General features: G+C 45.7%; 1 pseudogene; it reads left to right on the top strand.

Moving 5' to 3' along the window:
• Positions 1 to 24,355: 24,355 nt before the first annotated feature.
• On the top strand, positions 24,356 to 24,462 carry LOC133370114 (5S ribosomal RNA; annotated as a pseudogene).
• Positions 24,463 to 26,727: the final 2,265 nt, after the last annotated feature.

Genomic DNA, 26,727 nt, shown 5'->3' with positions numbered 1-26,727 from the left:
CACACACAGAGAGAGATTGAGACAGACACGCACGCTCTCCGAAAGTTAACAGCGGTGAACGGATGCATACGCGCAAGGCAGGCTAGGTACATATCGTTAATTGCAGCAAGTGCGCCTTTGCCATTAGATATCGACAGGCCGACCGGATAGACGCAGCCCCCTTTGGTAAAGCGACCTGTCGTTTTGTCAGATTGATTTGTAGCAAGTCCGGGATGGTTCACCGCTAGCATTTGGATGGATGGAAGTTAGAATTCAATAGCGCTTTAAAGCGTCCAGTTCCATTGGCCCCTCAAATCACGGAGGCAAAGCCGAGGCTAAGAGATGGCGGCTTGACTAAGGCCACGTGTGGGTTAAGTGGCAGAGGGGAAGTCTGACCTGGGGGTTTTCGGCTCCCCAGCGAAAATCCTGGGCGCGTGTTTACTCGGGAGTAAGTCCCACTGTGATTAATAAGGGTTTGCTCCCGACCTGTGCATAGAATCGCGGGCAGCAGCGTGCCTCCTCCAGCTCTGTGGAACTTACTTCCAGAGAAAGTGTGCGTCGGATTGCAGCCTTGCCGCTCTCGCGCGCCTCAGAGCTGGGCCGACTTCACGCTCGTCTGATCTATTTTTATTTCACGTTATTATTAACTAAAGGACAGGGCGCCGCTGAGCACCTCCTGAGCCGCGGGATCTGATTTCACTACCAGAAACGGGGCTCACACAATCCTTTGTGAGTCCCCTCTTAGCTGGATGCCTTCCTTTCAGCAGTCAAATTTATGCGGGGAGCAGGAAGGGGAAAGAAAAGTCATTTCGTTCTTGCCGCTGTTAAACCACGGGGAGTCCCTTGCCGCAAATGTCCCACTACAGCCACCAACAGATCCACGAATCGGCTCACCCTTGCTACACACGTCTACTCAGACCCAAGCGCCACTGAGCTCCATGAAACTCACTCCCTGCGAAGCGGGTACAGGAATTGCAGCCTAATTATCGCCCGAGACTGGGGGCATTTACCTGAGAGCGAGTGCCCTTTACTCGGAAAGAAGTCCTAACATGTACTGCTAGGATATGCGCGTCATGACAGGGCACGCCGCTACGCTGATCTTTAGAAGGCAGGCTGGTTCCCCCCTTTCCAACATCATGCGTCGGGAGTGAAGGAGCGCTTTTCACTGTTCCGCTTTCGAAACCGCGTTTCAACTAGCCCCACACCCTCCCTCCCCAAGAGCGTGAAGTTAGCTGAACATCCCCGGGTCATGGCCAAGACCCCTTAAAGGGCTGAACGGGGAACTTGAAACCGGAATCTCACTGCTCTCACTTCTTGGGTGTACCACCCCATCCTCGAAAGCGAGCATTGTAGGAGATGGGGGGGGGGGCTTAGAGATGAACAAAGATGTCGATGTATTGGTTATAGACTCCAGAGGTGGGCAGACCTCAGGCTTTGGGGATCGACTAGAACCCCAAAACCCACTAGCCGGACAAACAGATATAAATTCTAAGAATTAATTTTGAGCCTAGGGATTGGCTTGGAGGAACCAGAACCAGACAGAACTCACAGTCCTTCCACACAGAAATCCACTCCTGGAGTTTTGAACCTTTCTTCATTTCAGTACTAAATCCTTGCCGATCTATTACAAATCACCCAGGAATCTAATAGCAGATCCTCAAGTAGAAATCTACTAATTAACGCCTCTAGAGTGAGCGTTAGGGGTCTGTGTGAGTGAGTGAGAGAGAGATCATTTGTTCTGACGTGTTCAAATGGTGTTCAAAAACTACGAGTGGTTTTTTTTTTAATGGTTTCAGTATTTTGAAGCAACTGCGAAATACCCAGCCCCTTATGATGATAGAAAGAAAGAACACCGATCCAGCCAAAATGCAGCGCTTGCTAACTTCAGCAGGTGCTAAATGTGAGATCTCCCGTTGGGCTCCAAACCATTTTCAGGCGTTTGCCAAGCTGAAAAGGGAAAGTTACCGCGCGGCCCTGTGCGTGTCTACTCCGAAGTAAGACCGCCCTCCTCCCCTTGAGTGTCACCGGCCTTCCGCCGGGCAAAGGTCTTTCCCGGGGCTGGGCAGAAGTCAACTCGCTGCGCGATCCACAGGCGATCGGCCAGGCTTTCTGACTCCCAGTTGCCTAACCGCAGCAGCGAAACACACACGCGGCTGCTGAAGGGGAGGAATCTACCCAGGCGTGGACGGACAGTGAGTTCAGTACGGTTCAAGTACTGGAAACCCGCCCGATAGGCTCATGGCTAGCCTGCCTGCTCTTGAAGTCTCCGTGCGTATCTATGGCGCTTAGCGGGGGCGGGGGGGGCAGCCCGATCTTTGCTCATTCCTCCGCTTTGCGGGGAGGGGGATCCTCGTGAGCTGCCTATTGATCTAGAGAGCCACACACACACACACAGCCACACACGCATTCCGCCCTAGTTGCGTGGAGAACCGGAGTCCACAGAGTTCTTTGGGTGCAGCTAGCTGGGACCCAGAAGCGGGTGGCCTCGAAGTAGGAGAGGCGGAGACCTCTTCAGGTCTTTTTGTTGGTCTACTACGACCTGGGAGACCAGGGTTCGAATCCCCACACAGCCATGAAGCTCACTGGGTGACCTTGGGCCAGTCACTGCCTCTCAGCCTCAGAGGGAGGCAATGGTAGCCCCCCTCTGAATACCGCTTGCCATGAAAACCCTATTCATGGGGTCGCCATGAGTCGGGATTGACTGGAAGGCAGTCCATTTATTTCAACTAGCGACAGTGAATGATAACCAGTAGTGGGAAACAGCTCATAATGTAGCTGGCGTTCACATGGCGCTGTCAGAGTGGTCTGAGCGCTTCACGACCGTGCTTTCAGGAATCCTTACAAACAGCCCGGCAAAGTAGGCCAGCATTCATGTTTCCATTTTAGGGGCAGGGCGGTGTAAAGCTGAGGTTAGGGCCGAGGTCAGCCAGATATTTCCTAGTCTGCACCTCATTTATCCCCTCTGATCCTTTGACAAGGGACTGGGACGTTTAAAAACAACAGCAGTCCTTTAATCAAAGGAAAAAGGAAGGCACTTCAGTCTGCCTCCTTAAACCACTTTGTTTGAAATCAACAAGAAATTCCACTCCAGTGTTTTCAAGTGCAAAATTACCTGGATTCAGCTAGACAAATGCTATGTAATATTGTTAAAGCTGCAGCCCTCACCCCACTTACCTGGGAGAATGCCCCATTGAATTCAATAGCACTTACTTCTAAACATGGTTAGGACTGCGCTGCAAAACCGGAAACACCTTTTATATAAACAACGCTTGCAATCTACATGCACTTACTAGTAAGTAAGCTGCATTGAACTTAATGGGACTTACTTCTGAGTAAACACGTTTAGGAGTGCGCTGTTAACTGAGGGATCGAAGTGGGACCCAAGTTACATGCCACTGCAATCCTACGTACAGTTACTAGGGAGTAGGCTTCATTGAGCTCAAAGGGATTTACTTCAGAGAAGCAAGTTTGGGACGGCACTTCCTCGGTTGTGATGCATTTTCGCTTTCCTTCTTCTGATTGTGGACTTCAGACATCCATAGGCGAGCGGAAGAAATGCTATTTCCCCCCTCAGAAAACAAACAAGCAAAAATGTATTGAACGAATATCTTAAATGTAGGTTCAACTGAGATCAAGAACGACTTGTTTTCCCCGTACAAGAACGTACAGGCGTATATCCTTGTCCCCATTTGTCTCTGTGATCTCATTCTATTCTGTTTTGAAAGCCCAACTCGGTGTATAAAATAATGTTGGCATTCGAAGATGAACGTCGTGGAAGGTATTGTACCACTCACGTTGTGGTTTAAAGGGAAGCCCCCATTTTGCATTGTTTACTTTTTTCACCAATATATTTTGCACGGCCCGTCAATGTGTGCTGCGCTTTACAGTAAGGCTTTTAGAGCGGTCCCTGCCCCGACGCGCTTCCAGTTGTGATCTCTCTGTGTTCATTTTTGCATGGGACACACGAACTGGAGAGGTACTGGTCAACCTGGAAAACGTCTCCTCAGAAAGAAAACAAGCCGCCTTTGAAAACAAGTCTGTTACTTCTGAGTAATGGTAGGTTCGACGCTTTAAATAAACTGAAGTGATCTTCTGCTTCAACGCACATCTTTTCTAGCGTTGTTTAGCCTAGGGAGGAAGACGGGCTGAAGGAACTGGCACAGTTAGAATAATTTTAAAAAACAACCTGAATTCAGTTAACCCCAAACGGACCGGGTCCTTCCCTTTCAACATGGGACGCTTAAACCGGTTTATAATGCCGACGGTTGAAACAACATTGATTCGATTTCTTTCGTGGTCTGTTTCTCACTTCCCTCTTCTCTTTCAACCCTGTTATTCCGGAACTGCTGGCTTTTCGGGGCGCTCGACTGCAATCCCGAGACCCTTACCTGGACGTTTTATTGAGGTAAATTAAGTGACCTTTCTCCCCCCGGAGCACGCAAAAACAAGATGAAAACAGGCTCTAGGCCTTAGGGCTAGTTCCTTAGGTTGCAGTCCTAATGCCCCCCTTACCTGGGAGTAAGCCCCAATGAATTCAACAGGATTTATTTCTGAGTAGGATGTTTAGGATTGTGCTCTTAATCCCTTTGGCTTCATTTCGGTTCAAGTTGGTTGCGGGTGGAAATCAAAGCCGAAGGTTTAACTTGGATTCCTGCACTGAGCAGGGGGTTGGACTCGATGGCCTTATGGCTCCCTTGCAACTCTATGATTCTAGGATCCCCAAAATGACAGAAGGTTCGTTTCAGGAAGGAGTTCCACAAGAAGAATTAGGAAATTGGGGCAAGAGGGAAAGGTAGAACGCAACATTCCCAAGGGCAAAGAAGTCTGGCTGTCGCAGCCAGGGCTAGAAACGTAAGCTAACCTGTAATAAAAAGCGAATAGTCAGACCACCGTTTGGGCAGGGGCGATATAGACTTCCAACAGAACAGAACACAGAAAGCGTTACCCCCCCCCCCCGAATGGTCAGGAGCTCGCCAACACCCTTGAAAGGCCAACTGATTTCAAGGGAGAATCTCCCACATTACAAGGACTTAAAGCCGAAGTGGGCTGTGCCCCTGATAAAGCCTGTTAAGCGCCCCCTCCCCAAATGGGAAAAATCTTGCACATGCAAAAAGTTGGTTTGTTTTGCTCCCAAGAGTAGCTCACTTCCCCCAATCACTTTCTGCGATGGAAAATACTATTTGTATCACCTGAATTGCTCTCTCTCCTCTGGTCAGATTATTGCTCAGAGATCATAATAAAGATTCTGCCTCCCACCTGCGCCCCCCCCCAAGTTTCTGACTCAGGCAGTAACCCTAGACATAGTTACTCGGGAGTCAATCCTACTGAAATCTGTAGAAATATCGAACATGTATATAAAAACATAAAGAAGAGCCTGGCTGCTGGATTAGGCCAGTGGCCCATCTAGTCCTACATCCTGTTCTCACAGTGGCCAACCAGACGTCCCAATGGGAAACCCACAAGCAGCACTTGAGCGCAACCGCACTTTCTCTCCCTCCCCCCCTCCCCGTTCCACCAACTGGTACGCAAGAACATGCAGCCTCCTACCTTGCAAGATGTGTATAGGATGGGTTTGCGCAGAAATCCAACCCCCCAAAACCCCAAATTTCTGCAATTGTACAATCGGTGTGCTAGTCAAGAATAACTTCTCTTTTTTTTTAAGGGAACAGTAAATCCTTAACATGTATTTTAAAAGTGGAAAACAGCTAGCAGTTTTTCCTCTGTTGTCAAATGCTTTAGCGCAGGTGCTGGAAGACTTCAGACTTGTCAGATCTGTTCGGCTTGTGTATTAGAACCCTCAGATCTATGGGTCGAAGGGAATTGCGAACGACATAAGATTCAAGGACAGGGCGACTCCCAGCACTTTCTGAGGACTCCCCCCCCCCTTCCTACTGTACTAGAACTGAACTGAGTTCCTAACCCTGTCACATTCCTGGCTAGTTTTCTTCATTTCAGTAGCTTGATTTAGGTGTGGATGTGCGTGTGCTGGGTGGGGGGCGGTCCGTTTTGTTGCGGCTGTTGTTAAACAACTGAAAGTCAGGAATCCTTGGTGATCTGTTGCAAATCCCCCAGAGATCGGCCAGTAGGTCGGGATCTACCTTCTGCTTTAGAGTAGACCATGTTCTAAAACACATGCAAGGCCTTTCAGAGACTTTTGGGACAGAAACAGCATCTATAGTGAGGGGAGGCCAGGGGGAGAAGAGATTTATTATTATTATTATTATTATTATTTCATAAACCTGCGGCTTTAACAAAATCGTCAAAGTTTGAAAATGGAAATGGCCTGACTTCAAGTCGACCCCGACTTATGGCGACCCTATGAACAGGGTTTTCATAGTAAGCGGTATTCGGAGGTGGTTTACCATTGCCTCCCTCTGAGGGTGAGAGGCTGTGACTGGCCCAAGGTCACCCCGTGAGCTTCATGGCTGTGTGGGGATTCGAACCCTGGTCTCCCAGGTCGTAGTCCAATACCTTAACCACTACACCTTCTAAGAAGGTGAGTCGACGCGTTGCTTCGTCCATTTGGAAGAGCCAATAGACAAAAGTGAGCAGGGTGCAGCTTGGAGGACTTGAAATTGCCCCAGTTTGCAAAGTAGTGAAGACCCGGGGTTTTTTTGCTCCTATGAAATATATTGATTACCCCTTGTCCTAAAACGACAAAAATCAAGCTGATTTCCGTTGTCAGGGGAAGACTAAAGCCTAGTTTTGGGGTTCTTGACTTGAATATGTAAATAAATGGCAGTTGGAGGGTTTTGTCGCTTATGACAAATACTGTATTATCTGTCTGCCTGTCTGTCTCTGTGCTGCACAGAGCAAGGGAGAGAGGATTAGTCTGTGAAAGGGGATGGGGAAAGAGGAATCTCGCCAGACACGAGAACACCCGGGCGCGATCCAGCCCAAACCAAGTGCAATGAGGCGCGACCCTCAGCACGGGTTTCACAGAAAGTCCTACCGAGTCCCGTCTTCACTGGGATTGGAGCGGCAACGTCCTGCTGCGCGCTTACTTGCGAGGAAAGCTGCTGGCCTCCACAGGGTTGTGGGCTCCTATTCAAGCAGCCTTTCTGCAGTATTGCTGGGAGGTAAACCGCACTGATTTCAGTGGGAGCTACTCCCAACTAAGCGTGTCTGCCCATAAGGATGACCGCCTTAGCGTCGCAGCCTTAAAGCTAACTCCAAAAAGAGTGATTCCCCCACCAGCTGAACAACCCCATTGAAACCAGCCGGCTTTTAAAACTAGGGGGGGCTGGATAGTGCTCAGAGACTGTGAGTAGGAGGCGTCCGGAAAACGTCCATGCCCCCTCCCGCAATGGCAAAACACAGTCACCCATTATTCTAGCGACAAATGTTCCGTGGTTTTAATAGGAGTTGTGCGGGATGGGCTGGAAGTTAAGGCCGAGGGTGGCTGCAAAAGTTGGTGGATTTTTGCATTACTCGCTTCACCGCCGCTGAGTTCCTCCTAAAATATGACACCAACTTCTTGTCGCTTGGCTGCAGGTTCAATCTTCGACGGCACCTACAGGCAGAGCTGGGCGAAACTCCTGGCTGAAACTCTGGCGAGCCGCTGCCAGCCAGTGTAGATAGTATTGAGCTAGATGTGCCAACGGCCTGCTTTGGTTTAAGGCAAGTTCCTGCCTTTCCTCTGGAAGAATCGTTCTTCCCTCTGGGAGGGTCAGCCCCACTTCAACGGGAGGGTAAGAACTAAGGCTGGCCTCTTGAGTGCCCACCTAGGCATACCTGCGCTTGTGCATTTGGGAGGGTTGACCCGGTGCATGCTATCCACGCGATAACTGCAACATCAAGTTATGAGGGGCCATCAGAGAGAGAGGAGAGAGAGAGGAGAGAGAGCGAACCCATCCCACAGATGGTAACTCTCCTGAAGCCCCCGATATGCTACGAGTGGCACAATCAGGGTAGGACTTTCGGGCAGAGGTCCAGGGCCCCATTCAGCAGGACGAGGAGCAGAACCACATCTTGATGGAACCGAAGGAGTAACATATTACTCTCTAAAGAAGAAGATGGCTGACAGGCTGGGCGACCTAAGGAGTTCGGGGACCCGGTGGCTCTCCAGATGTCGCTGGACTCCAGCTCCCAGAATCTCGGTCTGAAATCCTGCCAATCAGCGCAGACCACCTTGTCTCCAACCGGATGCCCTGCAGACGTGTTGGACCGCAACCCCCATCATCTCTGACTACTGACTATGCTGGCAGGGGTTGACGAAAGCTGTAGTCCAGCAACATCTGGAGGGGCCACACGTTTTCCAGCCCTTGGTCTAAACAAGTTATCTAACCGCACAGCTGGATGCTTTGCTTTTCAACAGAACCTGCTCCTGCCGCCGGCTGCCCCTTCAGCAGCTGTACAGAAATCAAGAGATGGTTTGACGGGCAGGTGCGAACCACGTTTGTTGGGGCAAGCGCGCGTTACAAACCATCGCCTTCTCATCCTCAGAATTCAGATATCTCAGGCACAAACCCTCCGGGGCCAAGGGGGAAAAAAGAGAGCGAGGGAAGAGAGGCTGCCGAAGGAATGTGTTGTTGCTTAATTGTATGTTATTTTATTTTATTTTTTAAAAAGAAACATAATCAGCCTTTTCATAAGGCGTCCCCCTGGCTATTAATATTTCATATTAGCCGCGCGCCTGGTTGGTGTGAACTTTTGTCAGGGGGAAATTCAATCGCGGCTTGTAAATATTGATGGAATATGAAATGAAGTCCTCGCTTTGCCTTCAAGTGAGAGAGGCAGAGCGCCTGCAAAACGCGGCGAGTCTACAGCTCGACGATGGCCCCCGGGGGCGCAGGAGGCCTCTGCCTTGTCGCCCTAGCGCTTTTCTTGCCACCCGGCTCAACCTAGGAGGAGAGACGACAGCTTTGAGTTCACAGGTCAGGCCTTGTGTCTAGCCGTACAAGCCTCCCGGCCTCTCCTCCCTCCCAGGCCTACTCTTACATCTGCTCTGCTAACCCCGGGGGGAGCGCTTGAGTGTGTCTCCAGAGATCTTTCCGTTCTTCTGAGCACATACAAGAAGCCCTGCGGGATTACGTTTTTTTTAAAAAAAAAAATCCACCCAAACCGGCATCCTGTTTCCAACGACGGACAGCCCAGATTCCCCTGGAAGCTCAAACACCGGGTGTAGCAACGCCTCCCTCGCTGTTCGCCCACAGTAGCGAGCATTTGGGGTTCAGCGGTATACTGCCTCTGAACATGGACGCTTTCCTTCCGCCAGCCTGGCCGTGATAATAGACCAAATCTGTCGCATCTTTTGTTTAAATTACACGCAGCCCAGGCTGCGATCCTTAACACGCTTTCCTGAGAGTAAGCCTCGTCGAACTCATTTGAGGCTTAGTTCTGAAGAGAGGAGCATATAGGATTGCCCTGTGAGCCACCTCCAGCTCTTGTGGCAAGGAATTCCTTCCAGAAGTGAATTAGTTTGTTTCGTTTGTTTGTTGCCAGGCCAGGATCTACTGCCTCTCAATGTTACCGCGTGACAGTCGCACCCACCGAAATTCTAGGACCATCGCTTCGCCTTTCTGTCAATAGGCAGGACTCCCATAGCTAAAATAGTTGTAGTCGAGGTTTCTCCCTTTAAATTGAAGGGCGGGGAGGGGACTCATTTTCTTCATGGAATTAAATCCCATTGGCATCACTGGGAACTTTGAAAGCAAAGCAACGTTAGGATCGAGGTAACACAATATTTGGAGTTACATTTACACCCACGTTTGCTACTTTCTATTAACTTAGGGTGGTATTCAACCCTATCTCTTCTCAGACTAAGCCCACTGAAGGTAATGGGCATGACTAAGTTATGTTCATTAATTTTAATGCGTCTACTCTGAGTAGGACTTACCATCCTAATTTTCTGGTTTAAAATTCTAATTACCAATGCATATTTCCACACCCAGTTTGGAAATGCATCATCTTGATATTAATGTACACCTGGATTATGATCTTCTGATTCGTGCTATCTGTGTTTTATTTGTAGTATTTTGTTGTTTTTACGACTTTGTACCCCGCTTTGAAATTTCTTCTAATATAAAGCAATATATAAGAATTATAAATGAATGTATATCACCACAATTCCTCCTAACAGAACGGCTACGCACACCCTTAAGAAATAAAAGCCATTAGTTGCTTCGGGAATTAGTTTTTTTAAAAAACGGACCTGTGGTTCCTAGTGAATTTGTTGGATAAAAACTCTCTGCTGGCACACTAGTTTTATTGTTTTTAAATGGAGAAAGGCGATTACTAAGATTTATGAAATGGTCACGGTCAATGTTTACTTAGAAGTGACTCACACTGTGATCCATGAAGCTTACTCCCAAGTAAAGCTGCAGTCCTAATCCCACTTATCTGGAAACAGGACCCTTTGAATTCAATGGATTTACTTCTTGGGTAGACAGGGTTGGGACTGCACATGCACTGTCTCAGTGATGGGCACTGACTTGTAGAAATTTCAAAAGGGGACTAGATAAATTCGTGATCTGTCGACGACTTTTGTAATCGTTCAACGAAGCCTCCATGCACAGGAGTAGTATGACACTTAATGCCAGCAGACTTGGGACAAACCATTGGAGAGGGGTATTATTTTCATGCTCTGCTTCCGGGAAGCGTCTCCCCGCCCCCTCTTCCAAACAAAGGCTTATAAGAGGTGGACCGCCTTGGTCTGTCCCAGAAGAGCTTTAGTGATATTTTATTGTGATACTGTTTTTAATCTGCTTTCATGATTGTGGTTGTTGTATGCCGCCTTGGGTTCCTTCGGGGATGAAGTGGCTGAGATTCTAGCAAATCACATGTAATCTGCGTCCCCCCCCTTTTCTCTCCAGAAAGGCCCACTGACTTTTCGCAAAAGTAAGTCCCAGTCTCACAAACCAATCCTGAGAGCGCATTTACTCGGAAGTAAGAACTATTGGATTCAATAGGACTTACTCCCAGGTATGTGTGCTTAGGATCGTGGCTGTCCGAGTTTTATATACATTTCCCGGCCCCCAAGCGTCCTGTCAAGTTTTGCATTGAATTGGAAACCAAGCTCTCTGTCCTAGCTGGAAGCTGATATGAGTTATCCCGGGTGTGTTTAGCTTCTGCTTTGAAGAAGTCCTAGTCAGGTGGCTGGCTGGCCCCTCAGACTCTGGTTTACAGAATGCTTGAACTTCTCCCGTCACCTCGGCTCTGTTTAAAAAGGAGACGCACCTTAAGAACATAAGAAGAGCCTGCTGGATCAGGCCAGTGGCCCATCTAGTCCAGGATCCTGTTCTCACAGTGGCCAACCAGGTGCCTTACATTTAAAGCACAATTAAGCACATTAATTCCCCCAAAGCATCTTGGGAACTGTCGTTTGTTAAGGATGTTGGGGATTGTAGCCCTGTGAGGGGTAAACGACAGCTCCCAGAATGCTTTGGGGAAAACAATACCCTTGAAATGTATGGTGTGTCGGCAGACCCACGGGAATTAATGGAGGTAAGTTAGTCTCAAATCCATTGATTTAGGTGGATCTACTCTTGAGTGTGGCGTAGTTGGATACAATCTGGATTTAAAAAACGCTTCCCTTTTCTGCCCAGATCCACAGTCCAGTTGAGGTTAGCATCAGTGGCTTCCACTGGGTGATTGTGGGGGGGAGGAAAGGGAGGCGGGAGATGGCCTTTCTCAAAATGAAGCTCATGTGGAGACACATTTTCGGATTTCACCCTGAGTTCAGCAGACTTCCTAGCAAGGAAAGTCTAAAAATCCGTTGAAGGGGGGTTTGCTTTTTAGGAAATGTGGCCTATAAGTTTGGGGTGCAGAGCTCGGAACATTAAGGGCAAATTTCCTACTCAGGCAGATTCGAAGTTAATGCTTCACTCTGGGCACGTCAGTATCTCTTAAATTAAAACACCATATATCAGGCCCTGTCCAAGGTTCTAGTTCTTAACATGCGCCGAGTCTGGGTGACACCGCTTGAGACTGCAGTTGGAGGTCACATGATTGAATGCTCCTCCATAGCCATAAATAAATAAATATATCTATGCATATAGAGAAGAGTCTGGGTCTGGCCTTTCCCTTGACATACTAGTTCTCTACGTGCAAGGATTTGTTTTATGTGTGGAGGAGGAGACCTCAGTCATGTGAACTCCCACCAGCGGTCTGACTTGGAACAGCAAGGTTTTCTGCCCCAGCCCCGGTGAAAATTAAGCAGAGATCACACTCTTCTGTTCCGTTTTAATTAATCTGGAAAGTGTATAGGAATATTGGGAAAGTTTATAAATAAACTTATAAATAACATTAAAGATCCCAGCCTCCCTGGGCTCATTTAAGAGGAAGGACAGGAGAGAGAGAGAGAGAGAGAGAGAGAGAGAGAGAGAGAACGTGCATTCTCCCCAATACTAATGGATTAGAATACACAGGCAACTACTGAAAAAGTAGCAAGGGAATCCATCTTCATTTCTACTCTAACTGTGAACTTATTGATACGGGGCGAGTTATAAATCGGGTTGAGACAAAACTTTACTTCTCCTCTGAGTGCACCCCCTTTAGATCAAGTTGGGAGTCTTGTCCCTGTAAAACAATAAGACGACGAATCGCGATTGAAATGCATTGCATTGCTGTTTGTAAAGCGTCTTGTGGGGTCGAAAGGCAAGGTAGAAATCAAGCTCGTAAAAGAAAGAATAAACAAGCATCCGTTGTAAGTGGCTTTCGGTTTCTTTTTTTTGGGGGGGGGGAAGCGACTAATAAATAAATATATGTAAATAATCCGCAGTGATTCTGAGCAGGTGCAAACGGCTTTTCCCTCCCTAGACGTGGCGCTCCCAAACGCATAGAAGAATGTTGCGTGCGTTTAGTTTTCAGAGTACCCCTTCAGTTCCATCTCCCACCCTCAACTCCCCCCCCGGTTCATTTATCTATGTTTAATGACCACCCTCCACCATTCCCAGTCTGCCATTCCCAGTGGTTAAAAACACCAGAGTAGGAGACCCGGGCTTCACATTCCCACTCAACTCGTGAAGCTTCCTGGTTGACTTTGGGCCAGCCACTATCTCTCCGCCTGCGATACCTCGCAGGGTTGCTGTGAGGATCAAATGGGAGGGGGGAGCGCCTGGGGACGGCGGGGGCTGGAAGTCAGGGCATTCCCCTCCTCCGCCCTTTCGCCTCGCTGTTGCTAAGCCAACCCCTCTTGGAACGGCGCATTCTGCGTACTAGAACCGCGTTTATTAGGAGAGCCTCTTCATGTGAACGAAGGCAACCGAGGGAAGAGGCAGGGAGGGGGGATGCCTAGTTTCCGAAGCCAAGGAGAGAGTGGGGGGGGAGCTGACAGTGGGATCTAGTGCTCTCCTCCTCCCAACTCGACTCCCCCCCCTCTCTCGTTCTCGCCTTCACCGTGCCATGCGTTGCCACCTCCCTCTCTGTGCGTGTGCTTTAGAGGACATTTGAATAAAAGGCTGTGCCAGGTATGGGCGACATTGTGGGTGGAAATTTCACCTCCCCACAAAGAGCTGGCAGCCCCCCATTTGCATAAGGTCAGGGGAGAGCTTCTGACAGACCCTCGCCGGCGTCCCCGTCTCTTAGCAACCCGCCGGCTCCCTCGGTCCCGGCTTCTGTTGGGCTAGTCCCCTCCTTTTCTTCTTTTCAAACGGAGGCTTACAATCAAATGTCACCCTCCCAACCTGTGTCTGTCACCCAACAGGTCAGCTGTTACTCAGGCACGTCCCATCCGCCGCCGCCTCCTCTTCACCCCCAATTAGAGAGACAATCGGGGGATTCATTGAGGGTTAGGGATTCTGCTTTCATTTTTATTTTATTTATTTATTTATTTTTTTAAAAAATCAGACACGGTTTGCGCAGCGCTTATGTGCGGATTTCTTTGATCGTCCATGGACTTTTTTTTGTTCTTTCGGGATGATAAAAGGGTAAATGGAGAGTAGAAGCCATGGAAGAGGGAGGGAAGGGGGGAGAGCAGATTGGAAATACCTGTGAACAATAGCGGGGGGGGGCAATAAAGCGAATTGAGCTGGGGAGGGGGCAAGATTTTTAGGTCCTCATCCACGCCATCCATTTAATCGATGCAAAAGAAGAAAGAGGGGAGATGATCCAGCTCATCATCAACAACAACAACAACAACACACGGATGCCTTTAGAAGATGGAGACCGGATGGGAACCAAGACCAGACCCCAGGAACGGACAAAGAGGGTTAATGGATAATCAGGGCCAGACAATGGTATCTCTCGCCAGCCGCCTTGCGCTGCAGTCAAACGCAGGCGAGGCCGAGTGATCCAGCCTCATGATTTGGAAGCGGGGAGGGGTAGATGGATGGGGGGGGGGAAGTGGAAGGATTCCAGCGTCAAGCTGTCAAAGTCTTAAGGCAGATTTTGATTTTCACCGGATTGTGCCTAATGGGTTTCCCCAATGCTAATTAGATTCATTATTAAAACAGACACATAGGCGCTACCTTAATTTCAATATATATACCTCCTCTTTTTCACTGCTTGATGTGGGCATGGGGGATTAGGAGACGTTCCTTTATTTTGGAAGCGAAATAAATAAGTTAGATCCAGATAAATGCAAAAGGGTTTGGCTGGTGCATTTGAGGATCTCCCTGGCTGGTGGATTTTAATATGTCCCCCAAATTTAACATGTCCCTTTGTGGTTTGATTATCATATTAGCAGGATTGTGCATGTGCCAAGAGGAACTATGTGCGCCTTATTTGGCAACGAGAAGGAAGTGCGCGTGACCGCGCACACACATGAGTTCTCCTTAGGCCTTGGGAAACGATGATAGATCTGGTCAATGTAAACTGGTAGCTGGTGGGTTTTCATTACAGTAGGCCCCCCTCAGAGAGTTGGGTCTCTAATGTGGAGAGGAAATGGCCAGTCCCCTTTGCTGGTGATTAAAACAATTGAAAATTAAATGATGGGTAGAAGCTCGGTGTAGATGAAAATTGTGACCCCATATACATATCTGCCAGTTAAACCCTTCCAGAACATACAGAGCCTTATTTCCGAGTATACCCACATAGGACTGGTCTGTCAATTGATGAATTCTTTCCTTCCCTACTGACAATTAAAGAAAGGAGACCAAACTTTAAGGGCGGAGCCCTGGAAGGGAGAATGAAAGTTGGAATAGATTTTGTAAAAAAAAGTGAGGGAGTCCATGGTTCAGAAGTCTAAGAAAGCAAATGTTTGGGTCCCATCTTGCAGAGGTTAAACATTTGGAAAGCCCAGTGATTTCTAGCTCCCATGGAAACCAGTAGGGCTTCAAAACACCCCAGTTTGGTTCAACTAGGCCCCTATTTGCTTAGAGCCAGTGTGGTATAGTTGTTAGAGTGTCAGACTAGGACCTGGGAGACCAGGATTCAAATCTCCACTCAGCCATGAAGCTTGCTAAGTGACCATGAGCCAATCAGGGTTTCCTAGCCTAACTTATCTCACAGGGTTGTTGTGAGGACAAAATCAGGAGTGGAAGGAGAACCATCTACACCACCTTGTTCACTGAGAGGGAGCTTCCAGGCACCCCCCTACAACCATAGGCAGCCTTACAATCAGCCCCTTGAGGATGCCCCCACTCCCATCTTGGCTGATGGCTTGCATGCACATGCAGCAGGGCCAGCATTCACCACAGTGGGAAAGGTATGTGGCACATGTGGACAGGTGCTGCAGGCCCGGGGCAGGTTGGTGCCCAAGGGCCCATGACAAGAGAACAGCCATGAAAAACCCCAATAGAGTTTAACACCTCCTTCCTCCCATCCCCCCTTTCCCCCTCTATTTTCAAGGTAACATATTACACAATGGTTTACAGCCCAGTTCTAAACACATCTACTCGGAAGCACATCACCCTGTGTTCAATGGCACTTGTTCCCAAATAAGTGAGTATACGATTGCAACCTGAGAGTAAGTGTTGTCATGTAAATATGCATGTAAATATTTATAAAATAAGCCCTGCAGACATGATCAGCAAATTGCTTCTCATTAAAAATTCCCACTTTGAATATTTTCAAGGCAAACCACCTTTCTTGAATGTACTGTTGCTCAGTTGCCCAGTTTACATCAAAGCTACTAGAGGGACCAGTCAGTGAAACATCACTTAAAACAGAAGCAAAATTATCACAAACATGGAAATGCTTGATTAAAAGATGACAGCACCTTTCTGGGCTCCCTCCTCTCCTTTGGTGGATTTGAGATTGTGTGTGTGTGTGTGTTCACATCACATATCTTAGTTGCATTTATCAGTTTTGCATTTCCCTAATACTACAGGCCTCATCAGTTTCATCTTGCTCAAGTTCAAATAAGGCTCAGTTTGCCCAGCTCATCCTTACCCAAGGGAAGAACACTTTGGCATCTATTATGGTCTACATGCTTTGTCATTCAGGGCCAATTTAAAAAACATAAATATATCTGCCTGATGAGCATTTATTTCTCAGTGGGAAGCAGAGGCATGTTTAAACAGGAAATAGCAGCAAGAGATTAGCTTTTAAGAAAACAGGACAGTTCAAGTTCTTATCAGGGGTGTAGTCGTCCAGGATCTCAGGGAGTCTTAGACCGCTTACTTTTTTTGGGAGCCAATGCCTCCAGCATTCTGTGACCCAATCAGCATGAAAGGGGAGTGTGTTTGCCTGAGAAGTGGTTTCTAATATGCTTCCTTGTCCTTTCCTGCTTTGTCTTAACCTATCAGCAAAAAAGCCCCCAGAGAAAGTGTGAACGTATATTAGGAACCTATGAAGCCAGCAGTTTTTTAAAAAAAAGTTTGTGTTTTTCTTTATTGCTTTAGGGCTTTCTGAATCAGTTATGCAGGCCCCAATGAGTGCCAGTTGCAAGCAAGCAAGCTTTTATTAGTTCCTACTTCAAAAAGCCAAGACAAGTTACGGAGAATGAAAATTCTGTAATTGCAGAAGAGACTGTGAATCCTGATGATAGCATCGTATCTACATCATCAGGCAGTTTGTTAGCAGCAAGAGATAAATGAGTAGACACTGAATTCAGGAATTCAAGCAATATCTGTGACAGTGAGAAAGGACAGCCAACGGGACTCCCTTGGCAACAAGGGAGAGGGCCTTTTCAGTGGTGGCCCCCAAATAATGGAATTATCTCCCTGATGACGTTTGCCTGGTGCCTACATTATTATCTTTTTGGCACCAGATCAAGACTTTCCTTTTCTCCCAGGCATTCTAACAGCATGAGCTGAGCTCTGACCTCAGGTCTTTTAACTTGTTTATCTGTGCTTCATGGTTTTTAAACTTTGTATGCTTTTAAAATTGTATATTTGTTTTAATGTTCAATGTTTTTAATTTTGTAAACCGCCCAGAAAGGTTTGGCTATGGGACTTCTGGGAAGGGTTGCTTTGCCTGTGCTGCCTCTGAGCGAGCTCTCGTCTCAGAAGAAGCTTTTTCAGCTCTAAAATCAGTCACAACGTTCTTTTTGACTGATAAAGATTTTCTCCCGGGCAGGGAGAAACGTAGAGATCAACCCCAAAGCCTGTTTTTGTGGGGAGGACTGGATTTCATTTATTTATGAGAGAAAGTTCAAACTGCAATGCTGGACGGACTTTCATCAAGCTCTAGCTGATTATAGCGACACATTTATCTTTTCTTTAAAGAAAACGGACTCTAACAGGCAGATAAGCATCCTTCTTTCTATCTTCTTTTTTTACTTGGCTTAAATTGGTGCAGCAAAAAAGAGATTTGTCAATGAATCAGCTGTGAAGAACTCTTAGGTGAGTTTTGGCTTTTCTCTTTCACTAACGAAATTAAGGAGGAAAGAAATCGAAAAAGCTTATCTTTGTTTTTATCACAAAAAGCTGTCCTGGAGGTGCATTCTAAAGATATCAACGGAAGAGGGATTTCTATTTCGGGGAGGGGGGAAAAAATTCTTTTTGGTTTATTTCATTTTGACGAATCTGCTTGTTCACGACGCCACTAATTGTTTCAATGTTGGGAACTAAGTTTGTTTTGTATTCCTGAACACATAGAGATAAGGCAGGCTGTATTGTCTACACTGATACAAGCAAGCCTGAAATATTAACCCAATTGTGGCTGAAATAATTTTTGTCTCTGTAGTTTTAAGAATGACAACCAGGAAAGTGAATGAGACCATGGAAGAAATTATGTTTCAGAAAATAATGGGTGAGATTGAGATAACGAAACAAACCCTGAGACAGGGTAGACAGGAGATGAAAATTGAACTTAACAAAATGACGCAGGAGCTTAAAGAAATAGTGGATTCTGTGAGAGAGGAGTTTGATGGGATAGGGAAGCTACAAGCCCTGGAGATTGGAACAAATGTGAAATTTGAAAAAGATTTGGATTTTATGGATGTTAGAAATAAAGTAGACTGTTTGGAATTCAACGTTGTCTCTGAAGAAATTAATGAAGATTTTGGTGGTAAAGTTATCAATGTCTTGGATAATTTTCTGGACTGGAATGATGTGATGGAGTTTGACATAGAAAAAATCTATGGAGTTGGCTACAGATATGTGACAGTGGAGAAACTCTTAAGAGATGAGCCAGTGCATTTTGTAAAAAAGAAGAACAGAGATATGACTTTGCAGCAATACTTCAGTAACATATTCAGAATTCTTGACTGGAATGATGTGATGGGGCCTGACATGGAAAAAAATTATGGAATTAACTACAAATATGTGACAGAGCAGAGATGCACCCAGAACAGAGATGTGACTTTACAACAATATTTCAACAACATATTCAGAATTGATGGCAAAGACGTATTTGTGATGGGGAAATTCCCATCAGACTCTTGTTATATGACTATGGCTATGACAGCAAGATCATCATGGGATACTGATAATGGATGAATGGATACTGAAACCACTGGATTTAACAGGACTATTGAAGATGGAAGATGGAATTAATATTGATAATGGAAGAATGGTTATGGAAATTATTGGACTTAACAGATTTGACGAGATGGATAAATTGATATGTTTACTTGGACTATGGCTATGACAACAAGATTATTATGGGATATTGATAACGGAAGAATGGCTACTGAAATTACTGGACTTAACAGGATTATTGAAGATGGAAGATGGAGTTAATATAGATAATGGAAGAATGGCTATTGAAATTATTGGGCCTAACAGATTTGAATTAGATGGATTAAGCGACATGTTTATTTGGAGAAAAATTGAAAGATATATCTTTCAAGAAATTGAAACCTCTCTTTGACTTTTTGTGGAAAGAATAAAATAATGTTTATGAGATTTGATGATTAATTAAGATAATTACTGGAGGAAAGTGATTTTATAATATAATTTTAGAGATAGGATTGTTATATATTCTAGACCTATAACTGATCTGCGACAAATCGGAAGTCGACATTTTATTTTATTGTTTAATTGTTTTTGTTTTGTTTTGTTTTTTCGTCTTTGAAAATTTGAATAAAAATTAATGATAAAAAAAAGAAAGGTTTGGCTATAGATAGATAGATAGATAGATAGATAGATAGATAGATAGATAGATAGATAGATAGATAGATAGATAGATAGAGCAGCAGAAAGCAGTACTCAAGCCGGGGCAGATTATTCTATAAAATTTAGAAGGTAGTATATTCTCAGAAGGGGGAGTGGCTGTAAGGGTGTGTGACTGTAACTATCATGAAGGGACCCTGCACTTCAGAATTGATGTCAGTGGGTCTGCTCTGAGTAAGCTGGCTGCAACCCAATAATGATGATGTCTCATTAACGTCAGGATAGGCATTTGAATCCACTCATTTAGGATGAAATATAGAAAAAGTTCATGACTCCAAGAAGGCATCCCAAGCTGCTGTTAAGAATGCCTTTAGTCTCCAATGAAGAATGTGCATGATGCCATTCTATCTTTGCTGAGATAAAGGCTCAATTGTTTAGGGTTGGTATAGCTAGCCAAAGCCATTATTTTCCTCCAGTCTTTGCAGGGACAACATGTGCACTCCTTCAACATTCCTCCCACACTTTCTGATGGGCTGGAGCTCAGAATCAAACATGCCCTCATCCCTGCCCTCACCAGTGTCTTTCATGTTAGAACCAGCTGTGTAGTCATCCGGGGTCTTGGGGAGTCTTACACCCTTTACTTTTTTAGGAGCAGGGTCCCAGCAAGGTCCCTATGTCTCGACTGTCCTACAAGTCAATCAGCATGAAAAGAGAACATGTTAGCCACTGATAAGAGTTTTCTAAATGACTTCCTTGTTTTTTCCTGCTGATTGGAGCCCATCAGAGTGAAAGGAGGTGAGTCAGCCACTGAGAAGACTCTTCTTGGTAGCTAATGCTCTCCCCTTTCGTGCTGATTTGCTCCTATGGAATCTGTTGTTGTGGAGGAAGGCATTAGTAAGGATCTCATTCTCAACCCAGCAGCAAAAGAAAAAAGAGGGGGTAGGGGGTATGACTGTAACTATCATGAAGGGATCCTGCACTTCTGAATTTGCCACTGCATGACTGGTTAGCAGAGCTGGGCTTTAGTTCAGTAACAACCGCACAGACTCTGTGAGTTTGTGTATGTGTGAGAGACTTTACCTGCAAAGGAGCAGACTCTGTTGCAGTCACTGAGGCTTCGGACCTGGTGAAATTAAGAAACGCTTACTTCACTGAAAGAAATACGTAACGGATAGGAAAGGGATTCCAATTCTGACTAACTAGCTATGCTGGAGGCACAAGGGCCTTGTGTGGTCTTTGCCCTCATGCTACAGAGAGAGAAAGCAAAGATGTCTCCTCTCTCCAAGAGATTGAGAAGAAGCAGGGAGGAGAGTTGGAAGCTGTGGTCAGCATCCCTAAAGAGTATCAGTTTACAGGATTATTATTATTTAATTTATATCCCGCCCTTCCTCCCAGCAGGAGCCCAGGGCGGCAAACAAAGCACTAAAAACACTTTAAAACGTAAAAAAGCAGATCTTAAAATACATTAAAACAAAACAGTGTTAAAAACATTTTAAAAATTTGAATTGAATATTTGGATTGAATATGAGCAAAGGCCAGGCCTGGCAACCTGGTGCACATTTCTCTGTGTCCCCTCAGACATGCAAACTCAGCCCAATTCAGGTTGTAATTTCCACAAGGCCCACATTTCAAAAGCAGATGAAGGCTAAGAGCTGAACCCTAGGCAGGTCTCCTCAGCAATAAACCCCACTGAGTCCAACAGGTCTTATCCCGGGTGTGTATACAACCACAGTTTTGCAACAGAAAAGTCCCTGTCACACAACCCAAAGAGTCACGTTCTAGCACTTTTCCTGAACTGAATCACTTAGGGCTGCATGGGGGTGGGGACAGCAAGAACTCAGTCCAAACAAACCCTAATAATAATTTTAAAAACCCTGAACATAGAAAACTAACACATTAACGGGAAAGCTAGACCAATACACACACACACGTCGTGCTAGCATTTTACGTACAGGATCTCTCTTGTTTTCTGATTCACACATGCACGTGTGCACGTGCCCATACACACACACACACATTCAAATAATATCGAAGAAGGGATGGTACAGTCCACAGAAATCTATGCCATGTGACTCTGCTGACTACATGTCAACCTTCGTCCTGAGTGGGAGGGAAAAAAATCACACTAACAGTTTTTGGGTATATTTTGACTCCAATGAGATTTCCAATGGTAAGATGGGGTTATTTTTTTTATCCCCAGAAACCGTTTGGGAGGGAGGGGAGGATGTCAGCACAAGTGTGCTTGACAATACTCAGACACCCAGAGCCAGAAAACACTTATTGAAAGGAGGTAGATTTTTTTGTGCTTGCCCCTTCCCTGACTCACACACACATATTGAATAAACAACAACATTTGTGGTCCTCTACAAAGCTATGGTTTTTATTTTCAATTAAGAACAACAAAAATGATGTATTAAAGTAAAAAAAAAGTTCAAACACCATGAAAACACTGTAAACAATTGTAATTTATTACAACAAAAAACTAATGTTGATGGTTTTCTGGGGTATTTTCTGATGGTTAATAAACCTGCAAGAAAACTGTTGGTCCTGGGTACCCTCTAGTGATGTCCATAGTTCTGTGGTGGATAGTGGTGTAGTCATTCAGGGTCTCAAGGGGTCTTAGACCCCTTACTTTTGGGGGCATAAGGGTCCCAGCAGAGTCCCTTTGTCTCCAGCATTCTATGAGCCAATCAGCAAGAAGAAGTAGTGTGTTAGCCACCAAGAAGGTCTTCTAACATGCTGCATTGTCCTTTCTTGCTGACTGGAGCCAATCAAAGTGAAAGGAGATGAGTCAGCCATTGAGAAGGCTCTTCTCAGTAGTTAACACTCTTATCTGCCATGCTTATTGGCTCCTAGGGATGCCTGTTGTTCTGGGAGAAGGCATTAACAAGGATTTCATTCTCAACCCAGTAGCAAAGAAAGAAGGAGGGGTTCGGCTGTGACTATCATGAAGGGACCATGCACTTCTGAATTTGCCACTACACTGGTAGTAGAATGTTCCTGGAGATGTCCTCCAACCCCTTCCATTTCTTCCTTTGGCATGCCTAGCTAGATTGGCAAAAGGGGAAAACATCCTATTTTGAATGCAGCCAGCCAGTCAGTCTGAAATCTGCCTGGCATGCCCAGCTAAAGTGGCATAAAAAGGGAGAGCAGGGGGACCCTACATCTTCCAGAACAAAGAAAGAGGTTCATAATTCCCACCAATTGTAAAATAAAACTTACTTTGCTTGTAGAAGCCATGTTTTCTTTTTCCAAGAGCCAAGGGTGTGTCCTCCGACAACAATGGGTCTTTGGAGATGTGATTGCAAGTTTGTTTACTGCTCTGTCAGGTGAGTGAAAGCTCACTTACCCTTGCAAAGGTGGAAGTGGTAATTTGATCCCAGTGCACTTTGGTTACCTATCCCTGACTTTTCTTTCAATGAAGAAACAATCGGGTCTTCTTTGTCCCCAATCTGCTAACAGTGGCTGGTGTCCAAATGGGCCCCAATGGCTAACTTCAATGAATTTCTGGTGTATATTTTGACCCTAAGTTTATTGTTTTGTTTGTTTCCAGAAGGAAAATGGTAAGTGGTAACTGGGCTGAAGTTTGGAGATGTTGTAAGGCTGACAGTTTGTGAAAATGTCCTAGAAGGACTATACTGTAGGTCTACTTATCTGTAAACTGCAGAATGAAAAGTGCAGACAGGAGAGGAATTGACCCCAAGAATCAGGATGATGGTTAAAATATTTCTTTATTTATTTCAGTATTTATTGGAGGTTCATAACATATTTTAAAACATAATATTCACTATAAACCGCAGTCTGTAAAACACTAATAGCACAATCCTAAATATGTCCAATCAGATGTAAGGGCCATGAAGTTCAGTGAGACTTACTTCCAGGTAAGTGGGTACAGTTTTGTACCCTTAGGCATATGGTACCAGTTGCAGTTAAACCAAATCAGCAGAAAAAAAGCTGGGTGTATGTATCCACAGATCACAAAATGTTAAAAGCAGTCAAAAAAACTAAAATATGGAGGAGGAGAAGGAGAAGTCTTTAAGGCCCATTTAAAAATCATAAATGTGAGGGCCGTATCTGGCTAGGCAAGGAGTTCTATAAGCATGGGACCATCACTGAAATGACACACATCACAAACATAATGAGAAGCAAAGTAATAACTGTGTAACACAAAAATCAGGGTCAAATCAGTGATGTCTCTCAAAATCAAGAACACTTGAGACCTGTGTTTAAAAGCATGTGGCCAGACCAAGAGCTCTTTGATCCAGGACTAGAGACTAAGGGTCAGGGATGGGCAATCTGAGGCCTCCAGAAGTTGCTCAACCTCAACTCACATCAATTCCAGCCAGCATGGCTAGTGGTCAGGGATGATGGGGGCTGGAATCCAACAACATTGGAAAGGTGATACGTTTCCCCATACCTGTAGGATTTCAAAGCTCTGGGGAAGGGCAGCAGTTTAGCAGATGAGCATGCAGACAGTCCCAGATCCCTGAAATCCCCAGGTAGGATTGGGAATGTCCTCTCTCTGAAATTCTGGAGAGCTTCTGCCAGTCAGTGTAGGCAATACTGAGCTAGATGGACCATTGATCTGACTTGGCATTAAGCAGCTTCTTATCTTCCACTGTACATGGTGCCCCCCACGCATTTTAATCTTTATAACAACCATGTGAGATAGCTTAGGCTGTCTGCCCCAAAGTAGCATCATGACTAAACTGCAATCCTAACTCCATTAATATGTACTCATTCCTTGGCTAGAGACCTGCACTACAAAATCTGGAGAACTGTGAATTTTGAAGGGTGGCTGTGTTTGGTTCTCCTATTTGTTCTGGAGTGCAAATTAAGTAGCCTCACTTGCAAACTGAACTGAATGTCTCCCCTATCCCCAGGCTGAATACGCAAAGACCTAAAATGTGCAGCATGCAGGCTCCATTCTGGGGGCCCTTTCCCCACGTCCATGGGGAAATCCTTCAGAGGATTTCTCTGTCTGTTCCATTGAACACACCTATGGCCATACTACCCTAAAGACACCTGATCTTGTCTGAACTTGGAAGCTAAGCAGGGTCAGGCTTGGTTAGTACTTGGATGGGAATACCGGGTGCCGTAGGCTTAGAGGAAGGTAATGGTAAACCACTTCTGAATACCTCTTACCATGAAAACCCTATGAATATATCCAAAAAAGATTCATAGGGTCACCATAAGTCGTAATCGACTTGAAGGCATATAACAACAACAATCCATTGAACACACTCAGAATTCTCTCCTTGATCAGGAACACTATCTTATCAGGGATAAGGAGGTTTCAATGCGCATTTGAGCAAACACACTTGGAAGCCCTCTTTTGACTCTCACACTAAACACATAAAGGTCTGAAGAGGAGACCGTGTGCCTGATGACATTGAGGTAGGCTTACCTGCTTACATTCCTCTGCTCTTTGCACATTTTAAGCCCTTTCAAATGCATGGATAGTGCTAGTGTAATGTACTATCTAAGGCTGTGAAAGGCACACCCAATTCAGTTCTGGGCCTGATTCAGCAATCCTAATTAGGCCATGATCTAACCCAAAGTGATCCAGGCCCTGAATCAAATTGGGGCCATGCACAGTCCTAATATTTAATTAGGGTGTTAAACCCTAATTAAACATGTTGGAGGTGAAGAAGGGGTGGTAGAAGCAGACGTGCAGGCCAAGTCTCCTGCTTGCTTTGTCACCTTCCCCATCCCTCTCTCCTCAATGTTTGACAGTTTTGTATCACTCCAGGTGGACCCAACCCAACCCAGGCCCACATTGACACCATCCAGACAAATTCTAGATCTGCACAAATCAGTTTTGGGTCCAGGATTTGTCAGGACCAAATGCTCAGCCCAAATACTATCAAGAAAAGTGATTGAGAAGAAACAGATCTTGAACAGCCATTTGAAGACTTGTCACAGTGTGGCCATTATGAAGACCCACTGGAACAGATTTCCACAAATGTGGGGCCACTGCTGGAAAGGTCCTCTCTCTCTCATGCTTGGCAACCTAACTGAGCAGGGCTACCAAAAATTATCTCAAAGTGTGGGCAGGTTAATATGCGTGCAGGCAGTCTTTCAAGTAACCCGATCCCAAACGTTTTAGGTCCTCAAAGGTCAAACCCAGCCTACAGTGCAGCTTATACAGCACTGACTGACTGCCCAGCCTCCACCAGCATCCAAGTGGCTGCATCCTGCAACACTTGAAGTTTCCAGAATTTCTTCAAAGGATGTCCTACACAGAGTGTAATACAATAGTCTAACATGAAAGTCATGGGAAGCTGAGGCCAGGTCATCCTTTTCAGCTGCAAACCTAAGCTGCTAAAATCCATTCCTAGACACCACCACCATATGTGCTTCTACAGATAGTGCCAAGTCCAAGAGCTCTCCTAAACTAAATCTCCATTGAGATTAGCTGATTCTCCCATTAGTTTCATGTACAATGGAGGTTAAAAAGCATGGGAAGCCATGATAGAACTCTGAGAAAAAAAACGTATGTCAGAACAGAGTCACCAACATTTTAGGACTGTGGTTATATTTGGATTTTTGAGCAAGTGTTGTGGTGATCTCTCCCCTCTCCCCTCCCCTAGACACACACACACAAGGAGTGCACACAGACTTCACTTTTCCAAGGGATTTGGGTAAAAATTGGATTCAATAACATTAATTGGAGTCTTGAAAACCTCATAGAGATGAAAGAGGAAGTGGGAAAGAGTGTCACTCTTTCAACTTCCTCCTTCAGCTCTATGTACTTTTCAATGGAGGATAAAGAAACCACCCTCACCACCTCATGACCAATGGGGCAGTGTGTGCAAGTGGTGGTGGTAGCTCAGAAGGTTCATGCATGCCAGGGGAAGATTCCAAGATGCAACATTGTGTCAATGGGCACAACATTAGTGGCCCACAGCACCTTGTTCCCACAACAGGATGTGTGGGGACCAACCCTCCAGGAAATGCTGGAACCACCCTAACACCATGTCTCCACACCCTGATCCAGATGGGAAAGACAGATTGCATTGGTTGCATGTATTCTATTCTTTTCAGGGTCTCCAAAAATAAGAAGACAGGGAATCAAACATTAAGAAAACAAGCCTTCTGTTTTTTGTTGCTTGCCTGGGACAACAGCATAAGCAGTGACAACCACGGCATGCTCCATGGGGGCTTGTATGCCTTTGGCCTGATAGGTCACAAGTTGTGCAGATCTGCCTTATAGAGATATTTGCTGTGCATTATAGAAAAGAATGTTCTGAGTCCCCGGGGGCAAATGGTCCACCTTAGTCCCTATTATGGCTGCTGTTGCATGCATTCATACATGCATATATACACTGCTTTCTTTGTAGCTATGATTCAAAAGCAGAGATGCTAA

Source organism: Rhineura floridana, chromosome 14, assembly GCF_030035675.1.
Source record: "Rhineura floridana isolate rRhiFlo1 chromosome 14, rRhiFlo1.hap2, whole genome shotgun sequence".
Taxonomy (NCBI): Eukaryota; Metazoa; Chordata; class Lepidosauria; order Squamata; family Rhineuridae; genus Rhineura; species Rhineura floridana.
This window is presented reverse-complemented; position numbering and strand designations above follow the sequence as displayed.